The sequence below is a fragment of the Rattus norvegicus genome, chromosome 2, assembly GCF_036323735.1.
Source record: "Rattus norvegicus strain BN/NHsdMcwi chromosome 2, GRCr8, whole genome shotgun sequence".
Taxonomy (NCBI): Eukaryota; Metazoa; Chordata; class Mammalia; order Rodentia; family Muridae; genus Rattus; species Rattus norvegicus.
In genome coordinates, this window is record NC_086020.1 from 103,800,850 (window position 1) to 103,828,769 (window position 27,920).

Sequence of the window (27,920 nt, forward strand, 5' to 3'; positions counted from 1 at the left end):
AAAATATTCTGAGTGCAGTAACCCTGTCACAAAAGAACACACATGGTATGTACTCACTGATAAGTAGATATTATCCAAAAGAGGAAAAGCTTGGAATACCTGTGATACAACTCACAGACCAAATGAAACCCAAGAAGAAGGAAAACCAAAGTGTGGATGTTTCAATCCTACTCACAAAAGGGAATAAAACAATCATAGAATGTAGATGGAGGGAGGGGTCTGGGAGGGAGAGGTGAAGGGGAGTAAAAAGTGGGGGCAGGATCAGGTTTGGGGGGAGACAGGTGAGAAGTACAGAGGGTCAGAAAATTAAACAAATATGTCTAGGAGTAGGGGACGGGGAACTGGAGGTACCCACTGGAAAGTCCCAGATGCCAGGGATCCAAGAAGTTCCCAGGACCCAGCATGGATGATAGTACCTGAAATACCCAGTAAAGGGGAAACAAAACCTGTAGAGACCATATCTAGTGGATAGGCTCAGCCCCGTTTGCGGGATGGGGCCACTGACCCATCTTGCTCCTGGGCTATCCAGAATTGCTCCTGTCAAAAGGAAATGCAGGGACAAATAGTGGAGCAGAGACTGTCCCACATAGGGATCCATCCCATCTGCACACACCAAATACAGACACTATTGCTGATGCCAAGAAGCCCTTGGTGACAGGAACCTGGTATAGATGTCCCCTGAGAGGGTGTGCCAGAGCCTGACCAATACAGATGCAGAAGCACACAGCCACCATCTGATCCCAATGGAAGAGTTAGGGGAAGGACTTAAGGAGCTGAAGGGTTTAGCAACCCCACTGGTAGAACAACAATACTAACCAACCAGACCCCTCAGAGCTCCCAGGGACTAAACCACCAGCCAAAGAGTATACGTGGAGGGACCCATGGCTCCAGCTACATATGTAGCAGACAATTGCCTTATCTCACATCAATGGGAACAGGATCCCTTTGGTCTTGTGGAGGCTTGATGCCCCAGTGTAGAGGAATGCTAGGGCACTGAGATGGGAGAAGGTGGGTGGGAAGGGCAGCACCCTCATAGAAGCAGGGGGAGGGTGTAGGGATAGGGGGCTTAACTGGAACTTTGAAATATAAATAAATAAAAGAAACAATAAAAAAGAATGTTAAGTTTTTTTGATAATTTGAAAGGGGTTTGACATTTGATCTAATGTGTGTTCTAAATTGTTCATTCCTGGGGAAAGAACGTATTTTAGCTAGAAAACCCAATGCACTAACATGCAAGAAATGAGGTTGACATTTAAGTAACCCTCCACCTAGATGCCAGCCAGGAAACAGGCTGGAGCAGGTCCAGGTTGGCCTTGTGAGGCTCTAGAGGAACCAGATGTGCACTGAATAGGGTACTAAAGCATACAGTTGAAAAGAGATTCCAGCTGAAATCTTTCAAGTTGTCTATTAAAAGGATTTGTCTACTTAAAAATGGGCTCCTTTGTACATCTCCTTTTAAAAACAGTGTCTGTTAATTATCACCGAGTTTCATGGTGGACTTTCCTCATGTGTCTATAATGTATTTTGATCACATTCACCCACTTGCCTTCTCATCCCCCTTTATTCCTCCTAATCACTTGTGCCCATTTGTTTCTCCTAATACTGCTCCCTTGATGACCCAGTGAGTTACGGTTATACTATAGTTACTTGGAGGAACATAGGTGAAGGGTTACTTAAAGAGGCACGGACACCTTATCAGTTGCTCTACCACTGAGGAAAAATCTCTCTCCTTTTTCCATCTTCTAGAAATAGTGTAAGTCCTCAAGGAGGAGTGGCATCCCATGAACTCCTCCCTCCCCTAGACTAGTATGTGGGTGGGTCCAGTCCTGTGCAGATAATCACAGATGTCATGAGTTCAAGTGTGCAAAAGCCATGCATGTCATTCCCAGCAATTGATATTCTACATACTGCACCTGTTCTCCATCTCTTACATTCTTTCTGTCCCCTTTTCCTGTTTCCTGTTCCTTTGGGGAATAGAAACACAGTTTATAAGTGAGCATTCAGCTGACACGTATTCTCCTCACACTGATCAGTTATGAGCCTGTGAGGTTATGACAGACTGCTAAAACAAAGACGCTTCTTCCACCGAAGTTGACAGCAGCAGTAATTTGTGGGTATAAACACAGGCACACAGAGTGCAATTTGATGAACTCATCATCTATGTTTATCAAAATAACAGCAGCAACTGGCCTATGGCTTACTCAGTCTTAGGCTTTTGACTAGAGTTACAGTATCAGAGGTGGACTCCTTCCTGTGGGAGCAGGCTTCAGTTCCAGTCAGAGAGCCGTTGGTCAGCCCAATCTTAGACATTGTCGTTCTTGTCCCTGTGGCCCCGTGTTGCTTGGGTTGTTGGTAATGTTGCATGCAAGATCCAGAGCTGACTGAGACTGTTGCTAACAGTTCATCTCTAGTGGCTTTGGTTTCAGAGATCCTGCTGATATTGTGAGGGCCCATATTTCTGAAAGTAATGGGACCTTCTGTTAAGTGCTATTTACACAGACATTCTGACTAATTTCTTTTATTTGATCATTAACCACCATTGCACTGCTATCAGGGACACAAAAAAATGACTTAAGTCAACAAGTTTTCAGAGTAGCAAGAGAAGTGGTTGTGCCAATCAGTACAGCTTCTCGTTGTAACCTTTAAGACAAAAGAATCTTTAGCTCTTAGTCACCATCACAAGAAGTGGGAGAGCATAATGCATGCTTATAAACATGCCCCTGAGTGCATCATTAAGTAGGAAAACATATGATGTGTCTACCCTAGCCCTTCACAAGATATACTGTTTGATATGTGCAAGTATCTCCTTTTTATGGTAGTTATTATCATCAAATCACACTGCTGATGATAAATTATTATCCATCGATTCTTTTCAAGCAAAATTACTGTTCTTAATTGGCATAATTGTTTTTCTCTCTCAAATTATTTCTACAAACACACTATTTGAGGTATAAATTGCATGACTATCTTGACCCTTTACTCCTAAATCCCTGGTTATATTTGCTAAGCACCTCTTTTTTTTTTTTTTTATTAACTTGAGTGTTTCTTATTTACATTTCGAGTGTTATTCCCTTTCCCGGTTTCCGGGCAAACATCCCCCTAATCCCTCCCCCTCCCCTTCTTTACGGGTGTTCCCCTCCCCATCCTCCCCCCATTGCCGCCCCCCCCAACAATCACGTTCACTGGGGGTTCAGTCTTAGCAGGACCAAGGGCTTCCCCTTCCACTGGTGATCTTACTAGAATATTCATTGCTACCTATGAGGTCAGAGTCCACGGTCAGTCCATGTATAGTCCTTAGGTAGTGGTGCTAAGCACCTCTTTAAGGCAAAAATTAAAGGCAAAGGTAAGACTCAAGAATTTTAGTAGCCATCGGTATTTATGTTTAAGTGGGATTTAAGCCTCTACTCTAAGCCCTAGATGGTGTTTACTGATAGGTTGTGCAGGTGTGGGTAACACTGTAAGTATATAATAGCACTGACTTTCCAGTCACATTTATCCAGTTCCTTCAATGACTAATGCCCAAGGTGATGTTCTTGTCAGACCCAGAAGCCAGTGCAAATTATACACAGCACTTGTGTGCACCCCATTGTCTCCTTGATTCTGGAACAGTCCTTCCCTGTGTCAGTGAGGAAATCTCCTATTCTTTTTTGCAGCAATGCTTCATTTGGATCTGTCTGGTTACTTTTCCAGGTTACTTTTCAGAATTACCCAGGGTCAAGATAAGATATGAAAGAGATAACTAAGTTCTTCTATCTAGCTGCAGCCCATGTTTTTCATGTGGGTGATTGATCTTCTCCCTGTCTTCTCAGGATTAATAATCTGAAGACCATCCATCCATTTACCTGCTAACCCATTGCTCATAACTAATGCAGTTTCTGACTAAAGACTTTAACACTGAACTCCTACACCCAGACCATGCTTATTCATGTTAGGATGTGCTGGTGTGTGTGTGACAAGAATATAGCCTGAATGTACTCACCCAAGCCAAATACAACCCCTTAAATCACACAGGGAATGGCCTCTGTGGTGGTTTAAATATGCTTGGGCCATGGGTATTGGCACTATTAAGAGTTGTGGCCTTGTTGGAAGAAGAGAGACACTGTGGGGATGAGCTTTGAGGTCCTATGCTTAAGCCCTGCCCAGTGCAAAATATTCCCTCCTCCTGGCTGCCTCCAGAAGAGAGGGTCTCCTTCTGGATGCCTTCTGATCAAGATGTAGAACTTTCAGCTCCTTCTCCAGCACCATGTCTCCTGGATGCTACCATGTTTCCTACCATGATGATAATAGACTGAACCTCTGAAAGTAAGCCAGCCTCAGTTAAATGCTGTCCTTTATAAAAGTTGCCTTGGTCATGGTGTCTTGTCACAGCAGTAAAATCCAAACTAAGATAGCCTTCTACAAAAATCCCCCTACAGACAGGTTTTCACTCCTGATCTGTAAACATATACTTGGACACAAACCTATAAACACCTTTCTTGCAAACAACCAGTAATTTTCAGGTTTCAATTTCTAAATTCAAATTGAGGGAAAATTATAACTTTCCGGGAGCATAATTGAACTTAAAGTGCACCCAATTTACATCACTAAATAGACTGTCCAAAGCATTTGTATTTGGGTTACTTTATTGACTTTTGGTTTTCTTTAAGAAAAATTGTAAGTTCTTGCCCTTAAACCTACACAATTGAAAGGCCTGTTGAAATGATGTTTACAAAGACTGATTGAGCAGTTTGGAACTGAATGTGAATTGCATCATCTATCTCAGAGTATACAACTGCTCATAACTTTGAGACTAGAAGGTTTTCCAGTCTCAACAATTTTTTTCTATTTTGTGGTAGATTTTCTACATCACAGCAGGTTAAAAACCACATCCTTCTAACATGCCCTCCCCACAGTCGCAAACAGAAAGCCTACCCTTTATATCTTATGCTTCTGCAAGCAGGGCACACTGCTGACCTCTGGCCACACTGCTTACTTCTTGTTAGCCTTTGCTTTTATGGCCCTTCTGTGTTGACGATTCTCTACACCACTCCAGATCATCACATTTCTATTTAGTCTTCAAAGACAAAACCCTAACGCCATTTCATAATCTTCACAGATGGATATGATTGCTTCTCCCCCTTAAGTCCATGTTGTGGTCTAGATACTAAATCTCCCCAAAAGGTTATGGTTGAAGGTTTGATCCCCAGACGGTTGTGCTACTGGAAGGTGGTAGTCTGATGAAAGCATGCCCTTGAAGGAGCCACTGGGACACCAACCCCTCTCCTTATCCTTACCTCTAGTTTCAGGCTGCCATGGAAGGAATAGTTTCCTACACTGACACGCTTTTCACTGTGATCTACTGTCTTTCCATAGGCTGAAGGCCATGATACCAAGTAACTATGGACCGCAACTCATGGGAAATAAAAAAGAGAAAGGAAGCTGTGGAAAAGGGCCTGAGTCAGTGATGAGCTGGAAGCCCCTGGGGACATCCAGAAGGCCTAGGGACTTCCCCCACCCAAGGTAATCAGGACTTTGAGTAATTTCCCCCTGAGCATGGAAATAGGCCTTTAAAATAGAAGTGATGCTTTGGTGGCCACAGACTCATCATCCAGTGTTCCAGGTACCAATGAGTTATTTACATAAATATTATAGCCACTGTTAGACGGGGAGCTGTGAAAACAGTGGAATATAACATTGCTAGACAGACACTTCGAGGCTAGACACCTGAGTCTAAATCTAGGCTCCACTGTTTGTTAGCTCTGTGACCTCAGCAAGTGGCTTGATGGCACCTGATGCATCCAGTTTTTATTTAAAAGCTGTAGGTGATAAAACTTGTGAGTAAAGAATTCAACAAAATTATAGTTAATCTTCTGGGAGATTCAAACACATTTGACTAACTTGGAAAAGGTAAACATATTAAGTATGTTGTCACCACATGTTTGTAGTAAAAATGAGCCTCGGTTAGTAAATTATATCTTGGGTTGGAGGTTGAAGCAAACCATACATAAGTGATGGGGTGTCCTGCTTGGGTTGTTGTGAAGGTGGTGTTGTGGTATCCTTGAAAGCATGCCTATATAAAGCCTCTTGTATATACTTTGTTTCATAGTGAACTACTTTAAACCTGAAGTAAACAAATAGGGAAAGAAAAAAAACCCAACAGGGGATATTAATATACTGTTCAGCAGTCACATCCTTTGGTATTTTATGCAAATGAATTGAAAATGTATGTCCATACGAAACCCTGTGTGTGGATGTTCACAGAAGCTTTAGTCCTAATAGCCAAAACATGGAAGAAGTAATCAATGCTTCATACAACAAATGAGTTGATAAACTATCAATAAATCCAAAGAATGGAGCACTGCCCAGCACTGCAAAAGGTGACCTATTAAGCCACAAAAAGATATGATGCAATGCTAAATGCAGGTCACTGTGAGAAAAAAGAAGCCAGTCTGAGGGCTAAGGACAGCATGCTTCCAGTATATGGCATTATGGGGAAGAAAAGACTACAGAGGTAATGCAAAGATTAGTGGGTACCAGGTGATGGAGGTCAGCTGAGACAGTAGGAAGGATACACAGGTAGCACACAGAGAACTTTTAATGCAGTAAAACTATTTTGCATGATGCTATTTGTATTACTGGACACACACATAAACTCACACATACACACACACACACACACACACACACACACACACACACACACACACCCCAATATGTGTAGAATGCAGACTACAAAGACTGTAGATCTTGGATGTTGCTAAGTAATAATGTATTAACAATATTGTCTGATCAAGTATAACAAACGAAGCGCACTATGGCCTGATATTCATAATAAGAGAGCTATGTGCCCACAGAGGGCTAGTACACATAGAAATTCTCTGTACTTTCAACTCTTTTTTTCTGAAACCTGAAACTTCTCTAAATTATGAAGTCTAGCCAGTAAAAGAAAAATAAGCTGCAGGTTTCATTAGCTTTGTGGTAGAATGCTATATCTGACTAAGCCAGGGCAAATGCTATACTTACGTCAGGATCTCATTCCCATGGGCCTACTGGTTTGCTACAAGAACTATATGGACATAATGAGTTCTAGGATGGCCAGAGTTGCGTAGTGAGACTCTGTCTCAAAAGAAAAAAAATGAAATAAATAGAAAGAACTGTCACAGAATTAAAAGGACTGCTACAGACTCTGGTTTCTGTTTATTGTGTTCTGAGTAGACTGGTGGCCCCGGGGTCACTCTGTGTCCATGCATTTGGTTGAGCTTACAAAGACTGCTTTGTGGTCATTCATTATCTTCTAGGATTATGACAATTAAGTGAGTTCATATAAGCAAAACATCAGGGTCTGAACATATGCACACTACATAATCATTAACTTGATTCTTATATGGGTAAGTTCTATAATTCAACATTTTAGTAATTATATTCCAAAATTATGATTGGAGGTAGGGTGACTATAGATGATGGTAACATATGTCTCATTATACTAAAGCTAGAAGTAAGGGTTGTGAGCATCTTAAATGCGAAGAGGTGATAAGTGTCTGAGAAGACATACTTTAGATATACTTTCCTCGATTTAAGTGTCATATAAGATATGTACATGTTGAAACATGATATGGTAATCTACAAATATATGACAAATTAGAAGGTAAAAATGAAAATTCTGAGTGAAACACCATGTCACATTGTATAGATACAAATACATCCTTTGCTCATTAACGCCTTGCCCATAATACATTTGTTTACCAATGCAGTGTGCTAAACACTAGGTTGCTAGCTATTTAGAATAAAGTCCCAGTCAAAACTATGATTTCAGCACTGAGCACATTCTGTGTTCCAGCCTACATTCTCTTGACTCACCTGTTCCTGGGCTTTTTTCTTCCCAGGAGCCAGTTTCCTGCTAATTTTTAAGTTTACTTCTCCATTTAAAAGGGGAACAAGAATACCCTTGGGAGGGAATAAGGAGGCAAAGTTTAGAAGAGAGGCTGAAGGAACACCCATTCAGAGCCTGCCCCACATGTGGCCCATACATATACAGCCAGCAAACTAGATAAGATGGTTGAAGCAAAGAAGCGCAGGCTGACAGGAACTGGATGCAGATCTCTCCTGAGAGACACACCCAGAATACAGCAAATACATAGGTGAATGCCAGCAGCAAACCACGGAACTAAAAAAGGGGCCCCCCTTGAAGGAATCAGAGAAAGGACTGAAAGAGCTTGAAGGGACTTGAGACCCCATATGAACAACAATGCCAACCAACCAGAGCTTCCAGGGACTAAGCCACTACCCAAAGACTATACATGGACTGACCCTGGGCTCCAACCAGGTAGCAATGAATTCATTCATAGGTAGCAATGAATAGCCTAGTAAGAGCACCAGTGGAAGGGGAAGCCCTTGGTCCTGCCAAGACTGAACCCCCAGAGAACGTGATTGTTGGAGGGAGGGCGGTAATGGGGGGAGGATGGGGAGGGAAACACCCATATAGAAGGGGAGGGGGAGGGTTGGGGGTATGTTGGCCTGGAAACCGGGAAAGGTAATAACAATTGAAATGTAAATAAGAAATACCCAATTTAAATAAAGATGGAGAAAAAAAAAGTTTACTTCTCAAGGCAATGTCTAGATTCTCCAGGCAATTTGATATTACTCATTACTTCTGTTGTGTTTTATAAAAAAAGAAAAGGAGTACCAGGAATATGTTTGGTAGAGGCATGGTATGGTGAGGTGGAAGGGGGTGCCTTTGAGGGCCCGTGCTGAGACATCCCTTCCCCTGAGGTACCAGCCATATGATTGTGGAATAGAGTAATTTAGGGCAAGAGGAAGGGAGTTGAGGAGGGTGTAGAGATAGAGAAAGGCAGAAAGAGAGAGAGAGAGAGAGAGAGAGAGAGAGAGAGAGAGAGAGAGAGAGAGGGAGAGAGAGAGAGAGAGAGAGGGAGAGAGAGAGAGAGAGAGAGAGAGAGAGAGAGAGAGAGAGACCTAGAACATGTAAAGAGAGAGGAGAGAGGGGAATGGGGAGAGAAGGGAAAGAGAGGAAAGAGAATAAGAGGGTAAGAGAGTAAGAGAATAAGAGTAACAGAATAAGAGAGTGAGGAGGGGGCAAGCAGCCCCTTTTATACTAAGTCAGTCATACCTGGCTGTTGTCTGGTAACTGTGGGGCGGAGCCTAGAAGGAATGCTCAGAACTTCCTCACATACACATGGATGATTCACCGTAACACTAGATAGGGAACTGGTTTCATTTACTGGAGCAAGGTGGAGTCAGCATAGAAGTTTAGGAGAGTTAAATAAGAAAGGAAACCGAGCAGCGGATGCTTTAGGGCATTACTGCAGTGACAGAAAGCAGTGTGGGGAGGAAAAGGTTTATTTCACATACAGTTCCATGAAACAGTTCATCATCGAAAGCAGTAAGTGCAGGAATTCACACAGGGTGGGAACCTGGAGGCAGGACAGAGGCCATGGAGGGGTGCTGATTATTGATTTGCTCTTCAAGGCTTGCTCAGCCTGCTTTCCTACAGAACCCAGGATCACCAGCCCTGGACTAGGGTCTCCTTCGTCAATCTCTAATTAATAAAGTGCCTTACGGCCTTGTCTACAGCCCCATATTATGGAAGCAGTTTCTTAACTGAGGTTCCCTCCTCTCAGATGACTTTAGCATATGCCAAGTTCATATGAAAACTATCCAGCTCAGTGTATATGGTAGACTATTCTTCCTCATTGCTCCCTCTACGGAACTATTTTGGGTTATACGATTCCTGTACGGTATGTCTAGATATGGCCTTTTATGGAAGAGGCCCTCTAGATCTCTTCCTGAGGGAGTCATACCTTGCGTTTGGTTCTCATCCTTCCACTCTTTCTCTCTCTCTGCTGTCCTAGAGTCTACCGCCAAGCAGACGTTAGCCTGAAGTTCCACATTAGATTCTGTTTCCTAGGAAGCTGGAGCAAGCCTTGCTCATATGCCCATGTCCTTATTCATCTCGGTTACCAACCCTTCTACTTACTGGTCTGTGAGGTTGTTTCTAGCCCTTTTCATACCCACACATGTGGCATGCACAAGGCATGTTTGGCATACACACCTTCACATGTGGCAGTTTTTTTTAGTTCAGTACTCTCCTGACAATGCTTCAATTTGGTTCCCTGGATTCACCCCCATCTTGGTTATCCGAACCCCCTTGTTATCTTGTGTTTCACTTTCCAGACTCCGTTCTTCCCATTTTGCTTTTTCTTTGGGGGAATTACTTTTTCTTATCATTAGTACCAGGGTTCCCGCAAAACTGAACTTCAATGGTATTCCATTCACCTAGTCACAGGAACTAGATTGGAGGTAGGCTTGTGACCAGATCAGTCCAAACAGCTAGTTTTGAGCTCTTATGTAGAACGACTGAAACTAAAACTCCAGGTGAGTCTGAACTCAAGCGTTTGCCTGAGAACAAAGCCAGATCGGAGGGAGAAAGAGGTGGCGCCTGGAGCCAGGGAATCCATTTGTGCCTCAAACCTTTGGGCTTTCTGAGTAAATAAGTCTCATTTGGGGTTCTCTGTTCTGAAACAGAAAGCATACATATGTGTATGCGTCTGCCTTTCTCTGAGCTCTGGGCATTAATAGCAAAACCTGGTGTCCAGCACACTACGTAGAATGCTTCCCGAGAACATTGATTGCTCAGCCCTTTACCTCCAGCACTGCTGGAGAGGCTCCCTGAGTCATCTGGTAGAGTTGGGGCTCAGGTTACTGGCAGCAAAGGCAGACATACTTCACATCTGCTCCTCGACTTGCCATTGCACAGCCGCCCTGCTTGTCTTGTCACATCTTGCCTCTTCCTTTTCCCTTTTGACCTGTGTTCCTGGCTGGGTGTGTTGCCAACAGTATGATGCAACTTCTCAAATTCTTCACATTGTCAGGAACTTTTCTGGCCATCCAGGCACATACTTCTTAAGTAGAGCAGGGCAGGTGCAGTTTCTGGCACCCCACCAGACTGGAAAGTCTGGAGGACCCATGCTGAGTTATGTGGGGAGGAGGGTGATGGGGAGGGGGGTGGCCCTTGAGGTACTTTCCAGTCTCACCATGCCTGCCTCTTGACTTACTGTTTCTCCTTGACTCATGTCCCTGTCTTTCCTAACTTTCCTCCTAATGCAGTTTTAATTCTACTTTTTGGCTCCAAACATTCATTTGACCCTGGATAACATTTCCTCATGCTCCCCTATCCCTTCAGAGCCTTCATTTTCCTCCAGGTTGCCCCTGCCCTGCAATGCCAGTTAAAACAGAACTGACTGACTCATGAGTTGTGAACCAATACAATATGAAGAACCTGGACATTACCGCGATCTAGTTAGACCCCCGTGTCTCCTAATAGCAGATGTTCTGACTGTCCTGTAGTTGAGTGACTGCCTAGGTCAGTCACTCTATATGGCATCTTGATGTATCCAGGGAGTGTGGGAATACGATATATAAAGCTGTTTTCTGGTGTGACATGACATTTACTCGTTTATGGTAAACTTTTTCATATAAGGAATATACTTTAAAATGATTAAAAAGTATAAAACAGTAAATACACAACAGTAAATATAGTCATTTATTATGGAATACTATGTACTGCATAAAACTGTACTGTGCTTTTCCAAAATATTTATTATTTCATTTATATGTTTATATGTATGTATATGTGGTATATATGTACTTATGCATGTTTATACTAGTGTGTATGCACTTATATGTGCATGGAGGTCAGAGGAAGACATTCTTTGTTCTTCTATCGTTTCCCTCTGTAGCAAGGTCTCTTGCTGAATTTGGGGCTTGAGATCTTTATCTAAGTTGGAAGCTGAGAGACCCCAGTGGTCCTTTTGCCTTTGTTTTCTGCGCTTCTGGAGTAACAGATGTTCAGAAGATCATGCCTGGCCTCTATGTGAGTGTTGAGATCCAAACTCTGGTCCCTGTGCTTGTGCAGCAAGTGCTTAACTGCTGAGCCGCCTCTCCTGCTCCGTGCTATGTACTTTATGTGATGGACAGCATAGTAGGTTTGATTTTCCTGTGTCACCACAAACAAGTAAGCAGTGCACTGTGACAGGTAGAGGTGGTTATAAATAGTACTAGGTGATAAGAAATTTTCACTTCCTTTACAAAATATGATGCCTCTGGCTGCAGTGTTCCTATGTAGTGCATGATATATAGAGTTGTTTATTCTGATATGATCTAGGGTCAGCATTAGGGAAAAGGTGACATCACCTTTCCGGCCAGGTGTCTAAAGCCTCTAGAGCAGTGGTTCTCCACCTGTGAGTCTCCACCAGTTTTGGTAGTTGAATGACCCTTTCTTTCACAGGGTCACATAGATGACCTGCATATCAGGTATTTACAACAGATTCAGAACAGAAGCAAAATTTCAGTTATGAAGTAGCAACAAAATAATTCTGTGGCTGGGGGTCACCACAACATATGGCACTATATTAAAGAGTTGCAGCATTAGGAAGGTTGGGGCCCCAGAGGATATCTATCCTGCTGTGCTTTCAGAGAAACCACTTCAGTTTTATAGTCTAAAAACACTGACAGGTCTCTTGTTCATGAGGCTGAGTGACCAGCACCTGAGTTAGGCCATAATGCACAAACTGAATGATATTCCTGTTCATGCACTGGGGCAACTTCTGTCCGACGAGTTAGCGCCGCTCAATGAGCAATTTCTAGACCTGTGTTATGGCTCGTACAGAAGCCACACCCTCAGTCTGCAGTTCAGGGACTTCTGAAGCAACTGGATGGTAGAATTCTGGTAAACCAAGCAATAAAATACATATCAACACTTGGAAAATAAATGATCTTCTATACGTAAGCCTCTGGCTATGGTATGGGAAAAGAAACCATCAAATAGCAACAATTAAAATTATAGAATGACAAACCTGAGAAGGTGATGAAGGTAGGAGCAACATTACAACCACCAAAATATCCTTATGTGAAGAATCTCTAAGGTGTATCAAGGAAATAAAAGGAAACCAGTGGAGCTTAAGGTAGAAAGCAATGAGGGCATAAGATTTGAGACCTTGGAGAGTTTAGGAGTAAATCTGTGTGACAAATGAAGCCACTGAAGTCAGAGAACTTGAGAAGTTTGAAATCTTAAGGTCTTTGTTATGTCTAAGAGTGCAGGGAGAAGATTGCTGAAGCCATTTGCAGGATGTGATTGAGTGTAGCCCTGTAGCAAGAATGCAGTGTTCTTTCTCTCACTTGGAGACTGATTCCAATGGATTTCTTATTAGAATCCGTGTAACATGTGAGATACAGAGAAAGCAAGTAAAACTCGGGTTTTCTGGCTGATCCATGGTTTTAGCATTGAATTAGTCTGGAAGGGGAAGGGAAGGTCAAAGGCCATTCTTCTCAGCTCTTCCCCTCCAGCCTTTGTCTTATTTCCTGGTCCTTCTTTAAGGCCTCATGTGAAAAAACAAAACAAAACAAAACAAAACAAAAAAAACCAAAAAACACTTCCCTGCTTCTCTTCCACATAGCAACCTAGTGGCCCTCAGTGGGTGAGTCAGTTCTGTCTTACTCATTTTAGAAAGCTGGGTTCCAGCCTGCTGTGGTGGTGCATGCCTTTACTCCCAGAGCTTGGGAGGCAGGTCTAGGTGTATCTCTGTGCATTTGAGGCCAGTCTGCTCTACATAGTGAGTTCCAGGAGATCCAGAGCTAAATATTGAGGCTCTGTCTCAAAACCAAACAAAGGAAACTGGGTTCCCACACATCTTCTTTCTGATGATCTTTCCTTCCCCCACATAAGGTCAAGAAACTACCTGTAAGAAAAAAGGAAGGATTAATTGTCAAACATTGCCCCCAAACAAGTATCAACACACAGCAGCTGTGTGAACACTGGAAAGGACTACCCTTCTGGCCATATTTTGGGATTAATTGGCTTTGCCATGAATCATGCTTTAAGCCTGCTAAGTCTTGCCCCTGGGCATGTGGCACTGTTGATGTCAGGCAGAGACAAGAGAACTACCTGCTTCTGTGTCATCTACAATGACTTCTAGACGAGATAGTGCTCCACTAAAAATGGGTTGTGAGGTCAGTATGCACCTTCGGACATCAGGTTTGTGCTGCACAAGACTCAAAGACTGTACCCGCTTTTCTTTATGCTAAGTGGTTGGACTTTTATATCTCTGGTAATACTTCCTGGTTCTGTCAGACTCATCCTCATATCTCTCCCACTCATAGCCCCCAGACTAAGCCAGGAGCTAGCTCCTGCTGCAGAGAGAAGTGAACAGGAAGTGTCTTAATCACGGCTATAGGTTACCCACAACACTGAGGTTTCCATGCAGTGTTGTGCATCCGGTCTACCTCTGCTTACTTTCACCGACCCTGCCTCTTTCCTTCTGGTGCAGCGTGAGGGTCCTTTCCCAGCCCCTTTCTACAGTGTCTATGATATTTCTGCTTTTCATCAGCTTGTGACTTTCCCTAAATTGACACTGCTGCATTGCTTGATAATGCAATATGCTGAGTCATAGCCCCGCTGCTTGTGTGGTTTGAGCATCGAGAGAGCAGACCCCTAGTGCAGCACAAACCCACACTGTGTACTCTTTGCTCTCCCTGTTCTGGGATCCTGCCTGTCTGTATTCTAAGCCACACCTCCACAACTCCTCTGCTGACTTGTGATGTGTTTATCCAAAAACTGCTTCTTGTGTTGTAATTGCTTTGCATGCTCGGTTGATGTGGTTATGCTTAGTTATATGTTTTTATATATTTTGTGACATTTTGGCTGGGTCTCTTGGGTATACAATGGTTCAGTAATACTTCCTCTCTCTAAAATGTTTGACATGATCATGGGACTTGTTTTGCACAAGAAAACATGAACAGAAGTGATATTGTTACCACTGAGTGGAGACATGAAGAAGCATTGTGTGCTTTGGCATACTTCCTTTTTCCTTCCAAGGCTGGTGCCACCCATAAGAAATCCAATAGAAGCCACATATGAAATTAAAACATTTCAGTAGTTACACTGCAAAAGAAAAAGACAAAATTAATCTTAACAGTATAGTTGATTCAAACTAATTAATTAAAAACTTCACTCAACAGATCAATAATAAGTTATCACTACATTTTACCCTTTCATGTTCAATGTAAGATTTAATATATATTTCACAATTATTTCTCTAGCCAGATGAGTCACACTTCAGTCTCAATAGGTGTATATGGCTAATAAATACACATATCTTTGGTATCCATTGATAATCGATTCCAGGAAGACCAACAGATAAGATCTGCACATGTTCAAGTCCTTCACATAACTGTGGCGTAGTGTTTGCATATAGCATATGTCAAACCACTCTCCCATATATTTAATCATTCCCAGATGACTTTATAATACCTAACAGTTAAATGTAGGGTAAGTAGTTTTTATACTTTATACTGCACTTAAATAATTTGCTTTGTACAGGACCTTAATACGTAGCAAAGATTGACCCAAAGTTCAGAATCCCCCTCGGCCTCTTGAGGATTGGGAGTATAGGCATGCATCACTGTGCCCACATATTTTCTTGTAGTTTGTTTTGGCTTTTTTTTTTTTTTTTTTTTTTTTTTTTTGGCTGAGTGTGGTGGTGCACACCTTTAGTCCCAGCACTTAGAATACAGAGGAAGGCAGACCTCTGAGTTTGAGGGCCAGCCTGGCTTACATAGTGAGTTCCAGGACAGCCTGGGGTATGTACAGAGACTCCGCCCCTGGTCTCTCCCCCACCACCCACCCCCCCGCAGAAAAAAAGTTTAAGACAGGAACTCGCTTCATAATACAAGCTAGTCTGGAATTCACTGCAGATTCTAGACTAGCCTCAGACTTATGATCCCCCTACCTTTGCCTTCTAGACCAGGATTATCATGCTATAATCCACACAGAGAAAGAAGCTACGTAACAAGGAGGGACCAAGGCAGAATGCTTGAACCTCACTTAGAAGGGGAAGTAAAACAGACATTAGAAGTGGATGGATGCAGGGAACTGGGTGGGAAATTGGGAAATTGGAGATCAGATGAGGGGAGGGCAGATAGGAGTGAAGGGTGAAGGATTGGGAGCAAGAATGGAAATTAGTGGAGGGGGACATTTCTGGGGCAAGCTAGAGAACTGGGATGGGGAGGCTCCTAGGAGTCTATGGAGGTGACCCTGGCTGAGACTCCTAGCAGCAGAGTATATGGAGCCTGAAGTGGCCTCCTGTAGTCCGGCGAGACTTCCAGTGGAGGAGGGGACGCCAACCCACCCACTGAGGGCAAGAATCCACTTATCAGTGAGTACACACCACGTGTGTCTTTCTGAGTCTCGGTTACCTCACTCCGGACGTTATTCTCCAGTTTCATTCATTTGCCTACAAATTTCACACTGTCCTCATTTTCAATAGTGGAGTAGTATTGTATTATGTAAATATCCATTCTTCTTTTGAATTCTAGGTTGTTTCCAGTTTCTGGCTATTACTAATAAAGCTTCTATGAACATAGTGGAACACATGTCTTTGTTGTGTGGTTGAGTATCTTTTGGGTATATGCCCAGGAGTGGTATAGCAGGGTTGAGAATAGAACTATTCTCAAATTTCTAAGAAACCACCAGATAGATTTCCTAAGTGGTTGTACAAGTTTGCACTCCTACTGGAAATGGAAGAGTGTTCTACTTGCTCCACATCCTCACCAGAATGTGCTATCACTTGAGTTTTTGGTCTTAGCCATTCTGGAGGGATGGAATCTCGTTTTGATATGCATGTTGCATTTCCCTGATGACTAAGGACACTGAACATTTCTTAAAGTGCTTCTTGGTTGTTAGAGATTCCTCTGTTGAGAATTCTCTGTTTAGCTCTGAACCCAACTTTTTAATTGGATTATTTGGTTTGTTGATATCTAATTTCTTGAGTTCTTTATATATTTTTGGATATCAGCCCTCTACCTCTTTTGGCTGCCTGGAGATCCAGATGTAGAATTCAGCCACCTTTCTAGCACCATGTCTGCCTACACAATGTCATGCTTCCTGCCATGATGAAAAAGGACTAAACTAAACTGTAAGCCAGCCCCAATTAAATATTTTCCTTTATTAGAGTTGTCATGGTCATAATATCTCTTCACAGCAAGGAAACCCTAACTAAAACAGTATTCAAGGCACTAGTACTTTCAGAAACAGGGTTGGACGGCAGAGTAGTTAGTACTGTATGTTAGTTGCCATTGTATGCATCGTTGCAGTATTATAAGAAGGAAAATCATCTACAAAGATAATTGCTTTTTAAAAAGTAAAATAAAAGGAAATAGAACTTGTCTGTGTTTGTTGTATGTCAGAGACTTTACTTTCTAGTAAATCCCAAATGAGAAAGTTAAAACCATGACTTTTCTAGTCAGCGTTTTTTTGCTTTGTTTTTTAATTCTTCCAAATTCCTTTAGCAAGCCAGTTGCAAATATATTTAAGATAAAAACTAAAAGGAGGAAGGTTTTTTGTTTTTTTTTTTTTTTTGGTAACAGTTATGGGCCTTTCAGTCTGTGGTCATTCAACTGGGGACTGCCTCGATAGCTAGGAATGTATGGTGGAGAAGTTTCTTCCTCTCGTGCTGAGCAAGAAATAGACTGCAAACCCAGGATGACCCTAGATCATGGCCCTGATCTTCCTCCTCCAGGAAGCCACACCCCCTAATTCTCTACAACTTCCCAAGATAGTGCTACCACCTGGGGACCAGATGTTCGAAACAGGATCCTGCGGGACATTTCATTTTGAAATCATAACAGCCACCCAGCAGTTCTTTCTTTTTGTGTCACATGGTTTATTCCAGAGAAATATCTTAGATAATGGCATTATCAAGAACTATAAATACTCTGTAATCTTTATTCTAAGGAACTCAAACTCTGAAATCAGAGAACAGAGCTTTTGTTCTAGAATCCAAGGAACCTTTGACAAGATGATCTCCAGTTGCTGGTTTGGGTTTGGGTTTTAACGACTTCCTTATTCAGTAGCTTTTCCTCCTTTCATATTAAAAATTAAATTATATGGTATTATGTGTGTGATTTATATCTTTTTCTACAAATTCATGTATTAAAACCCTAGCCTTAGTACCTTAGAAAGTGGCTGTATTTGCACATAGGGTTTTTAGAGATGTGGTTAAGATTAAATAAGGTTACATGAATGGGTGGTCCTGCAAGAGGAACGTTGGTTTGTTTTTCTTTTTTCTTAAGTCTGAGGTAATATATTCTGGAGCAAATAAATAAATAAATAAATAAATGAATAAATAAATAATGTGAGTAACCATGGCTTAGGAACATGAATCTGCATTACCCTAGGTTCCACATTCCTCCATGGAAGCAAGTCCAGGATGTTGAAGCAGAAAAAGAAAACCATGTTCAAGGCAATTGTGAAACACATTGGTGGGTACATCAGAGAAGCAGGTCACAGCAAGGCAGATAGGCCTCAGATGGGATCTAGAGCATTCTTTACCATTTGAGGGGTAAGTCTTTGTTAAGTCAATGTATCATAAAGGTTCTTTATGGGTATATAAGGATGTTTAGTGTGCCTCAGAGATGGGTAAAGACACACAAAGAGGAAATTAGAACATATAAATATCAGGGATGTTCATGGCAACAGGAGAGATCATACTGAACATAGGCAACTACAGGTGAAAAAGATCGCCCTTCAGAGAGATCACACCTGATAAGATCTTGATCTTGAATTTACAGCCTGTAGAACTGAGAAAACAAAGTTTGATTGGTAATAAACAAATAAATAGCATGTGATTTCAAGACTAAGAGAAACCATACTGTGTCAGAGGTGAGTCCCTATAGAAAACATAGTCTCTAGTGTGTTTGATATATTCAAGGAAGATAAGGGGTTATCAATGAGCTTTCTCTGCCCTGGGTATAGGACTTGACAGTGTTTTTCCTAGATGAGTTCTGGAGCTGTCATACTTTCCCTAATTAGTGGGGAGATAATGTGAAGCCATGGAAAGAAACTATAATGCTGGCTGAGAGATGGTATAGATACTGACAGAAGCAAAGAGGAGCTGTGGATAAGCAATTACATCTCTTTAGAATTGTTTAAGCCACAAATTTTGGAATTGCATTTAGCTACCTTGGCTACTGCTAGGTTTCTCACTTCATAACTCCTTTCAGATACCATTCCCAGCAGGACCACAGAGCTATATGAATTATAGTATGACTCACCAACCTAGAGTACATATATCATCACTAGTGCCTAGTGTATCTACCTTCCTCATATCAACCAGACTTGGTCCTCATAACATTGCTTGACTATACTCTTGCTACTGAAACCTTTTACGGCCTCCTTTTTCCTGCTAATGGAAATGGAAGATCTTTCATGATCAGACTGCTGTTTTATTTCAGAGAATCATTCTGTAGAATCAAAGTATGTTGAGTTTCTTGCTTGTAGCATGATTTATTTATACTTTTTAATCTATTCTTTACTGCAGTGGTTCTCAACGTTCCAAATGCTGCAGCCCTTTAATACAGTTCCCAATGTTATGGTGACCCCCAACCATAAAATTTCCATTAATATTTCATAATTATAATTGTGTTATGATTACTGTTCTGTTTTATAAAAAGATAAGGAGAGAAGATATATGTTTGGTGGATGTGTAGTCAGGTGTGGGGTAAGGGGGTGCCTCTTCCAGTCCATGTTGAGGTATCCCTTCCCCCTGAGGGACCAGCCACATGATGGTATAGTTATAGAATAGAGCTTATTCAGGGAACAGGAAGGGGAGTTGAGGGAGTAGAGACAGAGAAAGACAGAGAGAGAGAGAGAGAGAGAGAGAGAGAGAGAGAGAGAGAGAGAGAGGAGAGGCTGGCCATGAGCACGTGGAAAGAAAGGGGGCGGGGAATGGAGAGAGAGAGAGGGATCAGGAATAAGAAGACAGAGCAAGAGAAGACAAGAGAGAGTGTGGAGGGGGCAAGCAGCCCCTTTTGTAATGAGTCAGGCACACCTGGCTGTTGCCAGGTACTGTGGGGTAGAGCCTAAACTATGTGCCTGTTTTTGTCTAATTACAAAAGGAAAATTTAGAAAGGGGTGATAGTGGAGCAGGAATAGGGTCATTGTGACCTTTAGCTACTTCCTGCTGACTTTGAGGCAATGTGTCTCTGGGAAACCTAGGAAAATGGGTATGGGGATGTTGGTCCAGTCTTAGGACAGTTGGCTGTTTCCTTGCTGTCCAGGGTCTGTGGAACCAGCTGTGGATAGATCAGAAGGAACAGGTCCAGTTGATGCTTCTGTGTCTGTGAGAGAAGATTGGAGCATCTGGGGGTTGTTTCTCTGGAGCTGTCCTTGATTAGCAGATGTGCTTATCTGGATGGAGTCTATTTGGTCCATGAGAGGTAGATCCGAGTGGGTTTCCTATAGCTTATAAGTTTTCAAAAGAGATAAATTTGTTAACAACCTGAACAGTCTTTAAGAAGAACTTAGGGAAGATAAAAATCTTTTGTGGAGCAGAAGGAGCAAGAAGGGCTTTTTCCTTCTGTCTACGAGACTGAATATATATACATTTAGCATAATGAGAAACAATTTTAAGTTTGTATTTGAGAGACAAAGGAAATTCAGAATCTTGACCCTCTGAATCCTACAGTTGTTCAGATAGTTTAGCATGCCAAATACCTGATGCTTTATTAGAGTTAGGCTCATTTGTAAGAACTATACCAAGTAATGTTAGGACAGTGGCATAGCACGAAGAGGAAAGATGAAATATTTAGTGACTAGACACTGAGTTTAGATAAGGAAGTAGCAGATTACATCTGTGAAAGTTTACATCTGAGTTTGTGTATTGTTTATCGTGAAGTCTATAAGAAATCTGGCAGTCTTAGCTAGTTAATGAGTGTATTAATGAGTAAATATGGTGGTGGATTACCTTAGGGTAAAAAAGCTAGGTCTATTTTCTAGCTGTCAAGCTACAGTTAGTTTAGCTGTCAATGTAGTCAGAAATCTAGGGAAGAATAAATTATAATCTAGGAGTCATGTGTTAATTCAAACAACAGAGTTTCATCTATGGTCCACTACCTAAAGTTTCCAGGTCCCTGTGGTCTCCATGGCAACTTGGGGGGAATCAGTCTGGTTATCAGTCCCAGAAGACAAAAAGCTTTTTCCCTGTAGAATAGATATGTGTGAAATGAGAAATGACCCACATTGACTTAGGCAATATGAGACATTTGACTCTCAGGGTATCCTGTTTTGTCCATAGTGTAGATGAAGCCCTGGCAGTGGGCAAGGCAACTAAGGCTGTGTTTCTCAGTGGTTCTCATATCACTATCCTGGTAGTCTTGTCACTATGCCCATTATCTTTTCGGAGACCTTAGGGGTAACTGTCAGGCTTTGGGAGTCTCTGTGATAAGCTTAAACTTTCAATTTTACATGTAGCAGATTTCTGAGGAGACCTAGAGTGGTATCTAGTAAGCATATCTGAGTTAGACAAGGCAGTGATCTTTAACCTTTTACTGTTTAACAAATCATTATTTACCAAGGTAGGATATAATGAAAACCTTATCTTAATTGTTAAATGACTTTGACAGGTTGCATCAACAGAGAAAAACACATGAAGGAACACACAGAGAAAGAGACAAACAGCAGAGTTTATCTAGTGTACCTTTGACTCAGAGTTTGTGGACGAGAACGGAAAGAAATCAGAGAGCTGACAGTGGTGGTATGAGACCACGGCATGGGGACAGAAAGCAAGTGTGTCCAGGTGGGTTCAACCCCCCCCCCCCAAACGTAGGCCCATTTCCCGGCCTGTGCCAGAGTGGCTTGGGCAGCCGGGTGTCTGACAGTGGCCTGGGGACCCATCTGTGAGAACAGTCCGGGGTTATATGGGAGCACCAAGCAGCCCCGGCTCTGGGCTGTGGACTATGGGCAAGCAGCATAGATCCCCTGGGAAAGAACTGAGAGTGAAACAGAGCATCAGACAGAGGAACTGGGAAGAGGCTGGCATTGGTGGAAATATGAAAGAGAGCAGCAGATGGCGTGACCCCACTCCTGATCAGCACGGGAGTTTTGACCTGCTCTGTTTCGGACCTAGGCCTGTTCACCCCTCCTTAGGCAACCTGGTGGTCCCCTGCTCCCTTGTGCCCCAGGCCCGGACTAGAGGCATGAGCTTAGCCTGAAGCTTACAGATAACGAGGAGCCACAATAGGCCAGTTGGCGGTGCAAGCCGCATGGAGCTGCTGGCTTTGTTCTACTGTCCTACAACCAGAAGCCCTGGGTCCAGTTCTTTGGAATAAGGGAAGCCCTGAAGTAGCATTTGTTTCCTAGTGGTGTGAGAGAGCTCTGTTGGAAACACGTCAAACTGTGGAGTTGAGTGGGCGTGGGGGGGAGGGAGAGAGAGGGAGAATGAATGTGAAGAGCTGAGGCAGGAGACTCCAGAGTGAAAGCAAGGGAGGATTGGGGTGAAATTATGTTGAAGCAGTCCTGGGCAGGGAACGAGAGAGCAGGGCTGCAGGAGCAGATGGCTTTGGGAAAGCAGCATCTCAGAAAACAGTGTCCCAGGCAGGGTGTAAAAGTGCAAGGGGGCAGAGTGACAGCTGTTTTTCCTGCACTGGCGACAGAGCTCGGTCCATACCATGAGACACTGATGGCCAGGCAGGGGTAGTGGCAAGGGTGGTGAGCAAAGCACAGGAGGGCAGGGGCCAGAGTCCCAGGGAAAGGGAGAACGAGAGGGGAGATGGGAGGGGGACCATATGGCGGGGCAGATGCCCCCCAAAAAACAACGGGGGGGGGCAGGGCAGAACAAGCAGCTAGAAAATGATGGGGTGGGGAGAAAACCTATATACATTGCTAGCGAGGGAGTTGTTTTTTAAATGCCAGGTAAGTGGCCATGTAGAGATATCGTTTGCTGGGTACTGTGAATTATACCTAGAAATAACCCACTAGGTAGGAATAAGATTGCAAAAGCCAACCCATTGGGTGAGAATAAAGTTATTAATTACCCCTACCAGAGTCCTAATGATAAAATTAATAACTAGAGAATGACGACCAGGCCAGATCACTAGATCGTCATTTGGTGAATTTAGGGCCTGAGCTCTGAGCCCTGCGGGACTGTAGGAGAACAGTTCACCTAGGTCTAGGATTTTGTAGCAGCAAGAAAGGAACTGCCTCAGATCAGCCAGGAAAATCTCACCCAAAGGAAAATGTCCAAGAATGAGGGTCAGTGAAAAGACTAGTCATGAAGACTGAATATCTCCATCCTCAAGAGCATCACAGCGGGTGGCTCTGAGCTCAAGAATGCTCCCCTGGAACCAGGGGATATTTACACTGACCAGTGTGGGGAGAGAGCTTACCAGTTCTCTGAAGTTTAGGCGGAAAGGTCTAGTGAGCAATGGTTCTCCATGTGGCAGCAAGGGATACGAATCGAGTTTCTAAATCCAAGTCACAGCAACAATGTTGTATTTTATAAAAACATAAGAAGAGAAGAAATATGTTTGGTGGATATGTAGTCAGATGTGGGGGAAGGGGGTGTCTCTGCCGGCCCATGCTGAGGCATCCCTTTACCCCGCAGCGTCTAGCCACACAACAGTATAGTATAGAACAGAGTTTATTCGGGGCATGGGAGGGAATAGAAACAGAGAAAGGCATATATATATATATATATATATATATATATATATATATATATATATGTGTGTGTGTGTGTGTGTGTGTGTGTGTGTGTGTGTGTGTATCCATATATATATATGGAGAGAGAGAGAGAGAGAGAGAGAGAGAGAGAGAGAAGGGAAGGTAGGGGTGGGGAGGGGAGAGGCCAGCCATGAGCTTGTGGAGAGAGAGGGAAGAGGAATGGACAGAGAGCAGGAGCAAGAGGACAGAGCAAGAACAAGAGAGGAAGAGAGCAAGAGAGCAAGGAGGGGGCAAGCAGCCCATTTATAGTGAGCCAGGCACACTTGGCTGTTGCTAGGTAACTGTGGGGTGGAGCCTAGACTAAATGTTAACAGTTAATGAATAGTAAAGCAAATATCTGTCTTTTCCAATGGTCTTAGTCAACTCATGTGAAAGGGTCCCTTGATCCCAGAGGGGTCTCGACTCACAGGTTGGAAACTGCTCTACTGTGTAGACTACTGGGATGATCAGGTGTACTTATCTTGAATAGCTTTGTCCTTCATAGCTATTGCTAAACATTCAGGTTGTTTCACTTCCTAGCTATTATAAATCCACCATCACTGAACAGGGGCTAAGCAAGATCTGTGGCGTAGGATGTAGAGCCCACTCGCCATAAGCTAAGGCTTGGTTTAGCTGGGTCATCTGGCTGATCTATTTTTAGACTTTGGATTTCCAGAGTGGCGGCTCTGGTTTGCAGTCTCACCAATAATGAAAGAGGACGTATCTCTCCCTTTATGCCCCATCAGTTGTTACCAATTGTTTTCTTGATCACAATCATTCTGACTAGGGTCTGATGAAATCTCAATGGAATTTTAATTTTCATTTCCCTAATTGCTAAGGATGTTAAACTCTTTATGAGATAATTTATAGCCAATTTAATATTTTTTAAAAACTATTTATTTTTATTTTTAACTATATGTAAGTGTGTATCTTAGTTTGAGTTACTATTGTTATGCTAACATACCATGACCAAAAGCAATGTGGGGAGGAAAGAGTTTATTTTACTCATAATTCCATAGAGCAGCTTATCATCTCAATCAGTGAGGCAGAGTACAATGCAGAGACCGTGAAGGGATGCTGTTTACCATCTTACTTCTCATTGCTTTCTCAGCTTGCTTTCTCACAGAACCCAGGCCCACCAACCCAGGGGCGGCACTACCCAAAATGCTCTGGGCCCTTCCACATCAATTGCTAATTAAGAAAATTCCCTACAGGCTTGTCTGCACCTGGATCTTATGGGGGCATTTTCTTTTTTTCTTCTTTTCATAAAGATTTATTTCTTTTATTTATTACATATAAATGAATACGCTGTCAGTCGGTGTCTTCAGACACACCAGAAGAGGGCATCAGATACCACTGTGAGCCACCATGTGGTTGCTGGGATTTGAACTCAGGACCTCTGGAAGAGCAGTCAGGGCTCTTAACCGCTGAGCCATCTCTCCAGCCTTGGGGCATTTTTTAATTGAGGTTCTCTCATCCCAGATAACTTTAACTTATATCAAGTTGACATATGACATAAAATTAGTCAGCACAGTCCCCCCTTCTCTCTCTCTCTCTCTCTCTCTCTCTCTCTCTCTCTCTCTCTCTCTCTCTCTCTCTCTCTGTGGTGTACTGGTGGGTATGTGCACATGAGTTCAGACATCCTGGAACTGGAGACGCAGGTAATTTTAAACCCTCTGTTGAAGGTGCTGGGAGCTGAACATGGGTCCTTTAGAAGAGCATCAAGTGCTTTTAAGCACAAAGCCCTATCTTCAGCCCTTTATATTTCTTCTTTTGAGAACTTTCTATTCACACCCATAGCCCATTTTTAATTAGGTCACCTGTTTTCTTATTCTTGGTTTTTTAGTTCTTGCATATTTTGGGCATTAATCCTGTTAGATGGAAGGCTACAAAGATCCTCTCCCGGTCTGTGAGCTTCCTCTTTACTTACCTTTGCTATACTGAAGACTTCTTCATTTACATTTCAAACGTTATCCCCTTTCATGGTTTCCCTCTGGAAACCCCCAACCCATCCTCCCTCTTCCTGCTTCTATGAGGGTGCTCCTTTTAGTTTTAGGAGGCCCTCGATTGCTGGCCTTAATTCCTGAGCAAAACAGTGTTCTTGTCAGAAAGTCTTTCACACACATACATTTTGTAGGGCGCTGCCTCTGTTCTCATTGGGCAGTTCCAACATTTCAGGTTTCACATTGAGGAAAAGGGTACAAAAGTGGATAGCTTTGTTTCATTCTTGATTTTGATGGAGTTGCTTTTTTCTCTTCAGACTGCTGTCTCTAGGACTTTTATCATGTTGGGTTTTACCCAATACTTTTCCTGCATCAATTGAGCTGATCATGTGTTCTTTGTCTTGAAGTCCATTTATGTGATTTATAATATTTGTTGACTTACACATGTTGAACCATTCCTGCATCTCTGACATAAAGCCAACTTTATGACAGTGGGTAATCATTTTGATGTATATCTATAATCAGCTTACAAGTATTTTATTGAGAATTTTTGCATCTCTGTCGATCATGAATACAAGCGTGAAGTTCTCTTTGTTGTTGTTGTATCCTTATGTGCTGTGGGTATAAGGAGAACACTGTCTTTATAGAAGAAGCCTGGGGCCTGGAGAGATGGCTCAGCAGTTAACAGTGCTGACTCCTCTGTCAAAGATCCCGGGTTCAAATCCCAGCAACCACATTGTGGCTCATAACTATCTGTAATGAGATCTGATGCCCTCTTCTGGTGTGTCTGAAGACAGCTATAGTGTACTTATATACAATAAATAAATCTTAAAAAGAAAAAAAAAGAAAAAGTTAGGAAGTGTCTTTTCTGTTTCTTCTTTTTAAGAAAAACAATTTAAGAAATGCTAGCTGTAGATTTTCTTTGAAAAGTTGGGTAGAATTCTGCTATGAATCCATCTGAATATGGGATTTTATCACTGTTTCTTTCTCTGCATTTGTTAGTGGTCTGTTTAAGCTGTGATCTCTCTTTTCTTTAACTTTAGTGGTTTGAATGGATCTAGACATTCATCCATTTTTTTCAGGTTCATAGTGGAATATTGGCTTTTTTTTTTTTTTTTTTTTTTTTGGTTCTTTTTTTCGGAGCTGGGGACCGAACCCAGGGCCTTGCGCTTCCTAGGTGGAATATTGGCTTTTAAGACCGTCTTATACTTATTTATTTGTTTGTTTTTATGTTTCCCTGTCCATCTCTAATTCTGTTAATTTGGCTTATCTTTTTCTTTTTGTTAATTAGGCTAAGGGTCTGTTAATCTTATCTCAGAGAACTAGCTCTTATATTTGTTAATTTTTGTATTGTTTCTGTTTCTTTAATTGCTGCTCAGATTTCTTTTTTTTCCTTTCTGTGTCCCAATCTTTTTTTTTATTTTTATTTATTTATTTTTTTATTAACTTGAGTATTTCTTATTTACATTTCGAGTGTTATTCCCTTTCCCAGTTTCCGGGCAAACATCCCCCTAATCCCTCCCCCTCCCCTTCTTTTTGGGTGTTCCCCTCCCCATCCTCCCCCCATTGCCGCCCTCCCCCCAACAATCTAGTTCACTGGGGGTTCAGTTTTAGCTGCTCAGATTTCTAATGTTTCTTGCTATCTATTGGATTTGTGTTGCGGTTGTTCTTGTTTTTTCCAAATTCTGAATCGCATTATTAAGTCATTTATTTGTGACCTTTCTGATTTTTTAATGCAAGCATTAAGAGTTGTCCATTTCCTCTTACGACTTTTAATGTGTTCCAGAGGTTTTGTTTTATTATCATTTTCATTTAATTCTAGGAAAATTTTAACTTTCTTTTACTCATTACTTCTTCTAGCCATTCATCATTTAGTATTGTGTTATTTAGTCTTCATAAAGTTCCTGTCATTGCTAGAGATTGTTTTGCTGTTAACTTTAGGCTTTATTGTTTTGTGACCATAAATGATACATGGAGTTATTTTATTTTTCTTATTTTGTGAAGATTTGTTTTGTGTCTCAATATATGGTCTATTTTAAAGGTGCTTCCATGAGCTGCTGCATATTTAGATGGAATATTATATACATATCTGTTAGGTACATTTGATGCATGATGTCATTTAACTCTGATTTTTGGGGGGGTCTGGTTAACTTGTCATATGGAAAAGGTATGGTATTAAAAATCACCTGCTATTACTGTGTTGAGAGCATCTGTCTTTAATTCCAGTGGAACAGTTCTTATGAAATAGATTTTGCCAGAATCTGTTGCATATGTTCAGGATGGCAATATCTCTTGGTTAACTGTTCCCTTGATTAGAATAAAAGGTTCTTTATCTTTTTTTTTGTTTCAGCTCGACGTTTCTTTTGTTGGCTATTAGGACAGTGACACTGCCCACTCCTTGGTCCCATTTGCTTGAAATTTGCTTTTTAATGTCCTTTCAATTTAAAGTG

The 27,920-nt window shown here is 42.1% G+C and overlaps 1 long non-coding RNA gene across 1 annotated transcript in view; it reads left to right on the forward strand.

Moving 5' to 3' along the window:
- LOC103691515 (uncharacterized) overlaps positions 1 to 22,221 on the forward strand; it is a 35,087-nt gene extending 12,866 nt beyond the window's left edge. The window contains exons 2-4 of the long non-coding RNA XR_005500804.2: positions 5,353 to 5,499; positions 18,226 to 18,389; positions 21,451 to 22,221. This is a non-coding gene — a long non-coding RNA (uncharacterized LOC103691515). The remainder of the gene's footprint in view (positions 1 to 5,352; positions 5,500 to 18,225; positions 18,390 to 21,450) is intronic.
- Positions 22,222 to 27,920: the final 5,699 nt, after the last annotated feature.